We start from the raw sequence: 12283 nt of genomic DNA, 5'->3' as shown, positions 1-12283 counted from the left end.
AGTAAAGATGCCAATTATCTTTAAGATGATCTGTGCACTTAATGCAATCCCAATTGAGGATTCGTTTTTGTGGGTGATTATAATTTTATTGGGAGATTATCTTTAGAGGTTATTGGTTTTTCATTTCATTTTTTTGGAGTAATGTGTTCTCTGAGTTGCAAATGTCTCACAACAAAGGTGTTTTGGTTTGGTTTTGCCTGGTGTTTTGCTGGTCCCATCTCTCTCTCTCTCTCTTTCTCTCCTGTCCTTTTATCCCTCCTTTATTTAGTACCCTTTAGTTATACTATAGCATACTGTAGAAAAGTCTACAGTAAGTGTACTGCTATCCTAGTGAAGAAATAGCACATTACCTGCACCTAGGAATTCCCCCTTGTGACCCTTCCTAATAACTAACCCCTCCCTTCTCCTCAAAGTTAATTTTTTTAGCACATTCTAACACTTTATTGGAAATTGGTTGCATACATCAATGAAATCAGATCGAAGTAAAAGCATCATTTTCACACAATAATATCCTGATATCTGTGCTATGCTATCTTACATAATTTAATAAATCCCAAGATGTTCCTGATTTTGGTATCAAAGAGCTTGAGTGTCCAGAAATAGCTCTATACAAATAATAATCATAGTATCTAAAATAGCCATCATTGTTTTGCATTGGTTCCAAAAGTCCTGGGAATATCTCTTAAAATATAAGTACCTTAGATTGGCTGCAGTGCTGGTGGGAGGGAGTGAAGGGGGTACACATGGAGCTAATTATAGCAGGAGCTGGGCAGAGGGAACAGGCTTCTTTAGGGTGAGGAACATAAGGGGATAGGGGCTGGAGATTCTGAAAGCTGGGCAGGGAACTCAGTCACCCTGCATTTTCCAACACTGCTTGAGTGTCTTTAAGCTAATAGAGACAGAGACTCCAGTGTGAAAAGATGCCCATCACCCCAACTCCCTTGGCATTGCCCAAAGATGGTAGAGCCCACTTCCAGATTATATAGGTGCAGAGAGTCCACAGAGAAGGTTCTGGAAAGTTCTGCCAACCCCCCCAACCCCTTTCCCCCTCCTACCCCTCTCCCACCAGCTATCACCAGCTATACTCAGTTCCCTCCCAACTGAGAAAACATGAGGGAGTAGCACTTTACAGAAAATAACTTTGGGCAGGCGCGGTGCCTCATGCCTGTAATCCCAGCACTTTGGGAGGCCGAGGCGGGCGGATCACGAGGTCAGGAGATCCAGACCATCCTGGCCAACACGGTGAAACCCTGACTCTACTAAAAATACAAAAATTAGACGAGGATGGTGGTGTGTGCCTGTAATCCCAGCTGCTTGGGAGGCTGAGGCAGGAGAATTGCTTGAACCTGGGAGGCGGAGGTTGCGGTGAGCCGAGATTGCGCCACTGCACTCCAGCCTGGGCGACAGAGCAGGACTCCGTCTCAAAAAAAAAAAAAAAAGAATAACTTTGAGCCAATGTGCTGCTGCTGGCCCCTTGGAATCATGTCAGGGTGCCCTTTGCTTGGTTTGACCTGACAGGCACTGGGAAGGTCTCTTGTGCCCCCAGTGTCCCCCTCACCACCTTTAAGGCATCAGCAGCAATTAGGTTCCCTGGTTCTTCAAAGCTTCTCAGCACCCAGCATAACACCTGTATATCTGTGGCGGCTTTACTGCTCACAAACAGCTTTCACTTCCACTAAGTCATGTGGCTCTCACAACCCTATGAGGTAGGAAGGGCAGGGATCATCTGCATTTGAAAGACACGGAACCTGGAACTCATAGAGTTAGGTCCCTCGACCAAATTCACACAGCTGGCCAGCGGCAGAATCAAAACCAGAACTCAAGTCCACACTCCACCGTCCTTCCCACTGCTTTTCTGAGCACAGGGAAGAGGCTGGCGGAGGGGACTCCTGTTCTCATCCCTCACCTGGCCCTCTTGGGAGGCTCGCGGACAGCCCCACTGAGGACCCGATGGGTCTGCGTGCGGTAGATGATGACTGCAGTGCCTGGGCACAGCAACAAGGAGGACATGATGACAATGATGGCCCGGATGCTGAGGACAGTGACCAGACATCCAGGGTGTGCTTGAGAAGCACGACTTCCATAGGGCCTTGGCTGGCTGCATCCATGTTGCTCCACCCCCAGATTGCAGATCGCGAAGGGTCTGCGGAAAGTTCTGAGGCAAGGATGGCTCTGCGCTTCCCAGGACCCCACGGGATTCGGCAGCGGGACGCCACCCACCCAGGTCTGGAATCTCAGCCCCAGCCAGCATGCAGAACGTGTTTCGGCTCCTCTAAGCCCCCTTAATTGGTTTTTAACAACTTTACCTTCTTTTGGACTTTATATAAATCATATATAAATGCAGTGTGTATTTTTTTGTTTGTTTCTGGCGTCTTTTCCTCAACATATGTTTGTGAGATTAAATCATGTTATGTATGTAGCTGCACTTCTGTTATTTTTATTACTGTATCTATCCTTTCTATTACTGTTGTAAATTTGGGTTATTCTCAATTTTAGGGTATTACTAATAATCTTGCTACAGTTTTGTACATGTCTTTTGATGTTTGTGTATATGTATTTCTATTGGTTGGGTATCTGAGAATAGAACTGCTCATAGGATACATATGTTAAACCTTAATATAATAGATAACACCAAAGAGATTTCCCAAAGTAGCTGGACAAATTTACACTCCTTCTAGCAATGTATGAAAGTTCTGGTTGTTCCATATCTTTCACAACACTTGATATTGTCAATATTATTAATTTTAGCAATTCTGTTGGGTGTATGGTGTTATTCCATTGTGGTTTTACTTTGCATTTCCCTGTTGTCGTTGAGCAGCCCTTTTTCAAATGCATTTTGGCCATTTGGGTATCCTGTCTTGTGAAAGGTCTGTTCAAGTCTTTTGTCCATTTTTAACAAATTGGGTTATCTGGTTTTTTCTTTAATTTATAGGAGTCATTTAGGTATTCTGGATATGAATTCTTTGTCTGATACAGGTATTAAAAATACATTCTCCCAGTTTGTGGTTTGCCTTTTTACCATCTTAATAGTATCTTTTTTTTTTTTTTTTCAAGGTAGAGTCTCACTCTGTTGCCCAGGCTGGAGTGCAGTGAGGTGATCTTGGCTAACTGCAGCCTCCACCTGCCAGGTTCAAGGAATTCTCCTCCCTCAGCCGGTGAGTAGCTGGAACTACAGGCACGCGCCACCTCACCTGGCTAATTTGTATTTTTAGTAGAGATGGGGTCTCACCATGTTGGCCAGGCTGGTCTTGAACTCCTGGACTCAAGCAATCTGCCTGCCTCAGCCTCCCAAGGAGCTGGGATTACAGGCGTGAGCCACCATGCCCAGCCTCTCAATGGTATCTTTTGATGTACAGAAATCCCAAATTTTAATAAAGTCAAATTTATCAAGTTTCACCATACCCACAACTTTGTTTTTTTTAGAGATAGGGTCCAGTTCTGTCCCAGGCTAGAGTACGGTGGTGTGATCATAGCTCACTACAGCCTTGAACTCTTGGGATCCAGCGATCTTCCCATCTCAGCCTCCCCAGTAGCTAGGACTACAGGTGCATGCACTACCACACCCAGCTAATGTAGTATCATTTTGGTCATATATCCATGAATCTATTTCTGGACTCTCCCTTCTGTTCCATTAGACAATTTGCTATCCTTATGCCAATGCCCTCCTGTCTTAATGCTAAGTCTTGATATCTGATAGAATAAGTTTTCTCATCTTGTTCTTCAAGAGTGTTTTGGCTATTTCTGTTTTATTTCTCTTCTACATAATTTTAGAATTGGCTTGTTAATTTCCGTATTTAAAAAAGCTGCTGGGATTTTGAATTGAAATTTCACTGGATATATAGATCAATTTAGGAAGACCTAACAACTTTACAATTTTGAATCTTCCAGTCCTTGAACATGGTACATCCCTCTATTTATTTAGATCTTTATATCCTTTCACTAATGTTTCTCTGTGAAGGTTTTTATGATAATTTCATAACTTAGGGTTCCTACATAGTTACATGTGGGGCAGGTTTGAAGTTTCAGTTTGATAAGATGATATATTTTCTTCTAAGAGTGGTCCCAGGTTATGGCAAACTTATTCATAGCTATCCTGGGCTGGTAGCCTGTATGTGTTTGATTCCTTTTTCTTTTCCTGTTTTTTTTTTTGTTGTTGTTTTTGTTGTTGTTGTTGTTGTTTTTGAGACGGAGTTTCACTCTTGTTGCCCAGGCGGGAGTGCAATGGCACAATCTTGGCTCACTGCAACCTCTGCCTCCCAGTTCAAGCGAGTCTCCTGCCTCAGCCTCCTGAGGAGCTGGGATTACAGACACCTGCCACCAGGCCCAGCTAATTTGTTGTATTTTTAGTAGAGACAGAGTTTCACTATGTTGGCCAGGCTGGTCTTGAACTCCTGACCTCAGGTGATCCACCCACCTCAGCCTCCCAAAGTGCTGGGATTACAGGCATGAGCCACTGCATCTGGCCCTGATTCCTTTATCACTGATAGCCATTTTAAGCTCCCAGCTTCTTGCAGAAGCTGTTCATAGTGCTTACCTCTAAAATGAGACTGAAGCAAAGGGTAGGTGGAAAAGGGAGCCCTCCATAGAGTCTTTTATAGTTATTTGTATAGTTGGATTTGTTATTTGATGACAATTAATACAACTTAAATTACCTGTAAAATTTAATAGGCAACTATTTCCCCTCCCCCAGCTCCCAAACTTTGGCAACCTTCTCGGTCTTCTCCAACCTTCTCAGTCTTCTCCTTTCTTCACCGGCTCATCACCTGTTCTCCAGCACCTAGCTTTCTTTGATTTGTCTTTGTTCCTTGAGAGTGCCATTCTTCTTTTCACCTGAGGGCCTTTGCATTTCTTATTCTTTAGGTCTGTAATGTTCTTCACAATTTTGCCTAGTTAGCTTTAACTCATCCTTCTGTGGCTCTCCACTTCTACAGCACATCCTCAGAGCAGCCTCCCATGAATTTCAGACAGGGTCATGTCCCCTGGTATGTGCTCTTCTAATATCTTATATTTCTCTCTTGCACCATTTACCACACTTTTAATTAAATAATTAATTTTGAAAGTAGTTGTATAATTCCAGATGTGAGCTTCATGTTTGGTCAGGCAGTATGACTGTCTCATTTGCTGATTAATTCCAGGACCTAGCAGAGTACCTCATACATCATAGGCCTTTGAGAAACACTTATTGAAGGAATCAACAAGTAAGGGAATAAGATTTTTTAAAGTATACGTCATACATTTATTACCAACAACCCCCTCAACTCCAAAATCGGGCACAAGGATTGAAAATAAAAAATTCATTGCACTGCTTAGTAAAAGCATTACTAGTAACTTTCATTAAAAATGGACAAACTTTGTTAAAAATTTATGAAGCCTTCAGATGATTTGGTTACAGATATTTGTAATATGTGCATTTAAAACTATATGTTAACTGATATAATGGAATATGATTTGAGGAAATGACTCAGCGAATGATTCTACAGACATCCTTGTGAGCATTCATAATCTGAAACAAACAGCAAAATGAGGTCACCAAATGTACCAACAGGGGGAAAATAACTTTCTAATGAAGGCCTAAAGATATCTGTGAAAACTATTCTCTGAAGCGAGTTGGGAGATCTCATTCAAAATTATTGCAAGAGGGTCAAATGTAAGAATCTTGGGAAATCACATTTCAGAGAATATATAAAAATCTAAATAGGCTTTCACATTTTCCAGATTTTGCTCAATCAAAATTCAGAACAGAAAGTCCTAATATGAAATCTTGGGTACCCCCATCTGCTCCTAATGAATAAGAAGTATGTTAAAGACCAAAATTATTGGCATAATAATCCATTACATATAAATCACATGTAGTGTAATCTTTATTTTTCTTATGAAAAAATCATGTTTAAAAATGGCAAAAAAGTACACATAGGCTGTTTTATATAGCTGTAAAAATTTATATCTGAACAGATCTAACATGATTCTGCTATACTCAGAATTCATTTTATGAGAACATGCAAGTAAAGTACTTTTTCTAATGTATATAAAGATACCTAATTAACAAGGCACATTGTACTAATGACTAGGAAAAGTAGCTTTTTCTCCCCCACCACCCTAAGAATTCTTGTCATGATTTCCCTTTTGCAGTAAAATTTTGAGAAGCAATTGGCAATTTAGGAGGTAACAGGGTATCTTTTGGTAAAATCTTGAATTGTTGAGCTCTTGGGACTGATCTCTCTTTGGGAGTGTCTTTTCTTTGCATGGGGCTTCTAGAGATGTGTGCAGATTTGCTTATTAAGTGTTTAGTGTGTATTAGATCACACATGAATGTGTCCTGACCAGCTCAGCCTAGCCACAGTGAGCAGCTTTGTGGCTAGCAAAAGAGAAAGAGCAGTTGATTTGTACCCAGCTGCTGTCACCTTGGTGATGTACCAGATAGCAAGCAAGCAGATGTTGGTTTGTTGCCTTTGTCCTCTTTCCTCCTAAAACAGTATTGGCGTTCCCATTTGAACACAGCTGTGAGTTTCTTGTGTGTTGTTATTTGTTTTTTGGTGTGAATTGTCATCTTTGATTTTTTTTAACCCCCACACTCCCCCAGACAAGTCAAAACCTCCAGGTGAATGAGTTTTTTGGGGAGAATCTTAAGTATAGTTTCTGATTCCCCTAAACCTCTTCATGGAAACTTAGGGATCTTAGGCTCCTGGATTGGGAAATTTGAATTATTTTTCTGTTGCTGTTTTGTGCAGTGCAGGCAATGTGGTTCTGTAGTCCCCTATACTTGGAGTGAGTTCTGAGGATACCATCTGTAAAACGTCTCTTCTAGAATCCCCACTGCCTGAAGTCTGTAAAGGCCCTCTGCCCACGAACAAAGGAGGGACTTAATAACCCACTAAGGATTTTGGTAGGAAAAGGTAATTATTTCCCAAGATGAGGGCTGCCTGGGAGACTCTTCTGCTATCCCCAGGAGTCCCTTCCTCTATGCTGATTTCTAGGCTCCTGTCATCCAACATCTTCAACTTCAGATGCAAGCTGGTCTCTTACTGCCTCCCTGGAGTTTTGTTGTTGGACAATTTCCTGTCCATGGATCCTCACGAGATTATGCTGAAATTTCATTCCCAATGTCATCAGGAATGAAACTAACCAAAATTGAACTCTAGAGAATGTGCTTTAATATATAAGAACACAGCTAAGTAATTGCTGTGTTGATCAGAGGAGGAAATCATTCACTATAAAATGCTGTAGGACAGACAACTCATTTTTAAGCAAGTTCATAATGGGAATTGCCTAAACAGAATTAAACTTTTATGGATTTTTTTTAAAAGAAACTATTTATTCATCAGACTTAAGAGAAACATTTCATTTCACTTAACTAACAGGGCAGAAATTTTTGAAGTCTCGATTACACAGGAAATGTGTTATGCACATGTTCATTAGAGTTTAATGGATGACTTCAGTTGTAAAAAAAGTTCGGCCATGTTGAGACTCTTGCTCAATGATCCCTGGTAAAATCCCCTTCTTGCTACTCACTCTGTAATCAGATGTTACATCTATCGACCCAATTCTTTTGAATGGTTTCTAAAAAGGAGAGGCCATTAGTTCAAATGTGCCATTTTCGCCTGTCAAAAGGCAATTTGCAAATGAACATTACACTCTAGGAAGCAGAGCTCTTCCATTCTCAGAAAAAAGTGATGATAATTGGAATTTGCATATGTTTCTTTTTTGAGAGACAGACCACAGAGTTTGTTTATGACTATCTTTAGCACCAACGGGAAGCTCATGATGAAATGGAGGGGAAAAGAGTTAAAATGTTTTAAAACTCATGGGAAATATGTTCCAAATGATCCAGGGGCTTTTAAAAGTCCATTTTAAAAACATGAGAATGGTGTAGCATGGGGTTGTTTTTTCGGTAGCAGGGAAGGGCATCACTTTGCCAACTGCACTTTCTGGCCCTGGGATCAGCTGCTCATTATTTGTCTGAAGAATAACTAGGTGGGACCAAGGCTGCAGTCTTCAGCAGTGGAAAAGGTGATTCTTTGTGAAAAACTTAACTAGTTGGTAGAAAGGTCAAACCAGGAATGCTGACTCCTTAGCAGCCTAACCCTAACCTCAACACTAACTTGGTTTTTAAAGAAGGTAGGTTTTTTTTGTTTTGTTTTTGAGACAGAGTCCCCCTCTGTTGCCCATGCTGGAGTGCAGTGACACGATCTTGGCTCACTGCAACCTCCGCCTCCCAGGTTCAAGTGATTCTCCTGCCTTGGCAGGAGTAGCTGGGATTACAGGCACCTGCCACTGCATCCAGCTAATTTTTGTATTTTTAGTAGAGACGGGGTTTTGCCATGTTGGACAGGCCGGTCTTGAACTCCTGGCCTCAAGCAATCCACCCATCTATCTCAGTCTCCCAAAGTGCTAGAATTACAGGCATGAGCCACCTCAACCAGCCTAAACAAGATAGTTTTTATATGAATAATCTTAGATGACAGGTAAGTGTTCACAAGCATGTTTTCAAACATTCATATCAGCCCTTAAGGGGGTACCAAGCAGTTTTCACTCTCTTACTTCCTCTAAGTCTCACATCTGCACTTTAAGTTATCCCCATCAGTCAGAAAAGGCCAGGTTATGCTGCTGCAACAAAAAAGTCTACCACCATGTGGTGTTGGTTTAGGGATTGCTGGTGGATGAAAAGAAAACCATTACCTGAGGCAGGAAGAATGTTTTTTTTTTTCCCCTGTGCCCTGGGGACAGACAATCTTTGAGATGGTGGCTGCTCTGTCTGCTGAGCTCCTAGAGTGAGATGAGCAGCACACCCCAGCTGAACTGTAATGCAAATAAACTTAATTTTATAGCCAGTAAGATTCAGCAGCATAACCTGACTTATTCTGACTACTACAATATTTAGTGTAATTTTACTGATAAACAGACAAATTCTCATAGAGGTTAAATAGCTATCCCAAGACTCTAGGCAAGGGCAGGGAAACCATGTACAGCTTCTCTCTAACACATCAGGCTGACTCTTCCTTTGTGTCTGGCAGAGCCATGAAAGATCCGTTTTTTCCATCAGCTACTGAATTCTCATTCTAATGAAGTCATTCTGATCCCATGTGCCTCTGGGAATGAACGTGGTCTTTTGCAGACCGAAACGTAACTTTTATTTGTTTGTTTAGCATTGCAGGTAGGATGACCAACCATCCTGGTTTGCTGAGGGATTTCCCAGGCATGGGAGCATCAGTGGTAAAATAAGGAAAGTCCCAGGCAAATTAGGTTGAGTTGGTCATCCTTATTGCTGAAGTGATTTCTCCTAGTAACACTTAGGAATTATGCAGCCTGGATTCCCACTGCACCTTGTAATTCTTTCCATTATAATATTTATCACATTGTGTTTTAAATGACTCAGACTGTTCAGTGTCTATCTGTACACAAAGCCCTGAACTCCTGAGACCAAGAACTATTTCTTTTCCATTTTGTATTTCTAATACCTTGTATGGTGCCTGCCACTTCAAAGGAACACAATAAATATTTATTGAATGGATGAATGAATGTTATTTCTCTGTCGTTTTTCATTTCAAAAACTGGTGTGATGTAATTAGCTTTCTCCTTTGAGGATTGATTCTACCTAGATAATAATTTAACTATAAAGAAAGCTAGGAATCTTTCTTAGCTGCAGCTACAAGCTTGCATAAAGCTTTCAGTGTGACCCATAGTGTAAAATTATATAAACTCAGCACTGGATTTCAGCATAAACCAATTCCTTTTAGACTGACTGAATAATTGAATCTCCTTGTTTGGCATTTGTTTAAAGAGAGAAGGTCATGGGACAAATGGTGGATATTTGAGGCTATGGAAACATATGTTATAAATTTGGTTTAGCTGTTTCTGGTAACTGGCATTATTGTGACTGAAGACCCAGGCTTCCCCAGTCTGCCCTCCACCCTCGGGAATGCATAACTAGATGCTTTTCAAAAACCAGAGGCAGAAAGAAAATCGCCATGGGCACGCCTCACTGATAGACTGCATTCATGCCCAGTTAAGGAAAGCAAGCAGAGGACTGAGAGACTTGCTCCAGAGAGTCAGACCCAGGGCTCATCCAGTTGAATCTTTTCATAACAGGCCTAAGAGGTGTGCTGAGAAAGCTTGGTGGTTCTTGACTCTACTTACATACTAACTCCTCAGACATCTTTGCTAATCACCCACAGAGGTTCTCTCCTAAGTGACTAAGCTTTTCTGAGAAGTGACTTGAATTCTATGAAGAGGCCCTCTGGATTGGTGGAAAAATCATGGAACCTGTTTTAGGGGACTTAAAAAAATCCCCATCCTCAGTTTCCTCATCTGTAAAATGGGTTTCATTTTACTTACCTTTCTTACTTCACAAGATAGTTCGTGAAGGTCAAAGGAGATTACATCAGTGAAAACAGTTTGAAGATTGTAAAATGCAGAAAGAATATAAGATAATATATATTTTCTGCCTCTGTTAATTCACCTGATTCTTTCCCCATCCTATAACAAAACTTGCCTAAGCTTGCCTTCTGGTTTAGAACTTCCTTTTATTTATCCCAATTTTTTTCTCACCACAGAAAGAGAAAAAATGTTTGCTGTGTGCTTTGTATGTGCACTGTCTTCATAACAAACTTGTGATGCAGGCACCTTATCAGAATTTTACACACAGGTACTAGTTCGTAGTGGTTTGGTAGCTTGTCCAAGGTCATACATGCAGCCAGATCTTGGGTTTAGACTCAATTGTGCCTATCTTATAGGCCATGCATTTTCCATCCACCACACAACCTTTCAAGTTTTAAAGGGTTCCTCTCCATTTTTTTTTTTTTTTTTGATCCTGGATTTGGTATAGAAGTTCACCTTGGGCTTGATCACAGCATTTTGATTTTCTAGAGTTTGATCATATTCTTCATCTTCTGTCACTCCAGCCTGAAATGTCCTGCTCTTTATTCTGGCAGTCCTCTCCATTTTCTGGATCTTTATACTTGCTTTTATTTGGATATTTCTTGAGATGTAAGAGCTAACGCTACATGTAGTAGTCCAGGTGAGGCACTCCAGCGTTGGGTACCAGGGTAGGATAATGTTTCCAGATGTATTTTCAATACTCAACATGATGTCCAGACATCATTTGTTCTTTTGGCTGAAGCAAGGCAATTCCAGCGGAATGTCCTCTGGCATAGCCAGCAACCACGTGGCCAGCCCATTGGGAACATAATGTTTTGAGGTCTCTAAAATCCATTCATTTATTTATTCAATGAATGCTTTAAAATACTTGTGCCAATCTCTATTCTAGTTGCTGTGGATAGGGTAAAATAAAACACGTCAAGTCCCTGTTTTCTTAGAGTGTATTGAGAAGTATGGAAAGACAGTTGATGAATACAAAAATGTATATGACAGGTGGCAAGGGATATGCAGAAAAATGAAACTGGAGAAAGGGAATAAAGGAGGAGTGGGCAGCGGACTTGCTTTTTTAAAATAAGATGGTTAGATATATTCCTGATAAGGTGACATTTGGGCAGAAATTTGAACGAAGCAGAGGTCATCTCACGGAAGAACAGCCCAGGCAGAGAATAGCAAGAGCAAAGGTCTTGGGGAAGCTACTTGCCATGTTTAAGGTTATGCCAGTGTACTTGGATCAAAGTGAGAGTGGAAGGGATTCGGGGAGATGAGGTAAGAGATAAGGCAAGAGCATCAGGATCAAAGAGAGACAGATGATGTATGGTCTTGTAAATTATGGCTAGGACTTTGGGTTTTATCCTGTGTGAAATAGGAAGCCATTATAGTATTATGAGCAAAGAACTGGCCTGATCCAACTGAATATTTTAAGAACTTACTCAGACTGCTTTGTGGTGAGAGGCATGGTGGAGGCAGGGAGGCCAGTTAGACAGCTGTTGTAATAATCCAGGTGAGAGATGATGGTGGCCTGGATCAGGACGATGATGGAGGTAAGGGCAAAATGTGGTTGGATCCTGGATATAGACTGGATAAGAGAGAAAGAGAAAAGCCAATGATAACTCCCAGTTTTCAGCCTGAGAAATTGGACACACTGGGTGAACAGAGTTACCTTTTATTCAGTTGAGGTATACTGTGGGAGGCACATGTTTTGTGTATATGCGTGTGTGTGTATGTTTGTATGTGGGGGTAGGGAATCAGGAGTTCTATTTTATATATTTTCAGTTTATGTCCAAGTTGGGATATCAAATAGGCAGCTAGATATGAGTATGAAGTGTTCAGGGTAGAGGTCAGGGTTGGAGTTATACATTTGAGATCTTTCAAGTCCTGGGGTGAAATGAGATCACCTAGATAAATAGAG

The 12283-nt window shown here is 41.1% G+C and overlaps 1 pseudogene; it reads right to left on the bottom strand.

The window, feature by feature from the left end:
* Positions 1-793: 793 nt before the first annotated feature.
* Positions 794-2276, bottom strand: LOC117975300 (small integral membrane protein 3-like; annotated as a pseudogene).
* Between the last annotated feature and the right edge of the window lie 10007 nt (positions 2277-12283).

This window comes from Pan paniscus, chromosome 10 (assembly GCF_029289425.2).
Source record: "Pan paniscus chromosome 10, NHGRI_mPanPan1-v2.0_pri, whole genome shotgun sequence".
NCBI classification, from domain to species: domain Eukaryota; kingdom Metazoa; phylum Chordata; class Mammalia; order Primates; family Hominidae; genus Pan; species Pan paniscus.
Note: the sequence above shows the minus strand (reverse complement) of the source record. Positions and strands in the feature narration are given on the sequence as shown.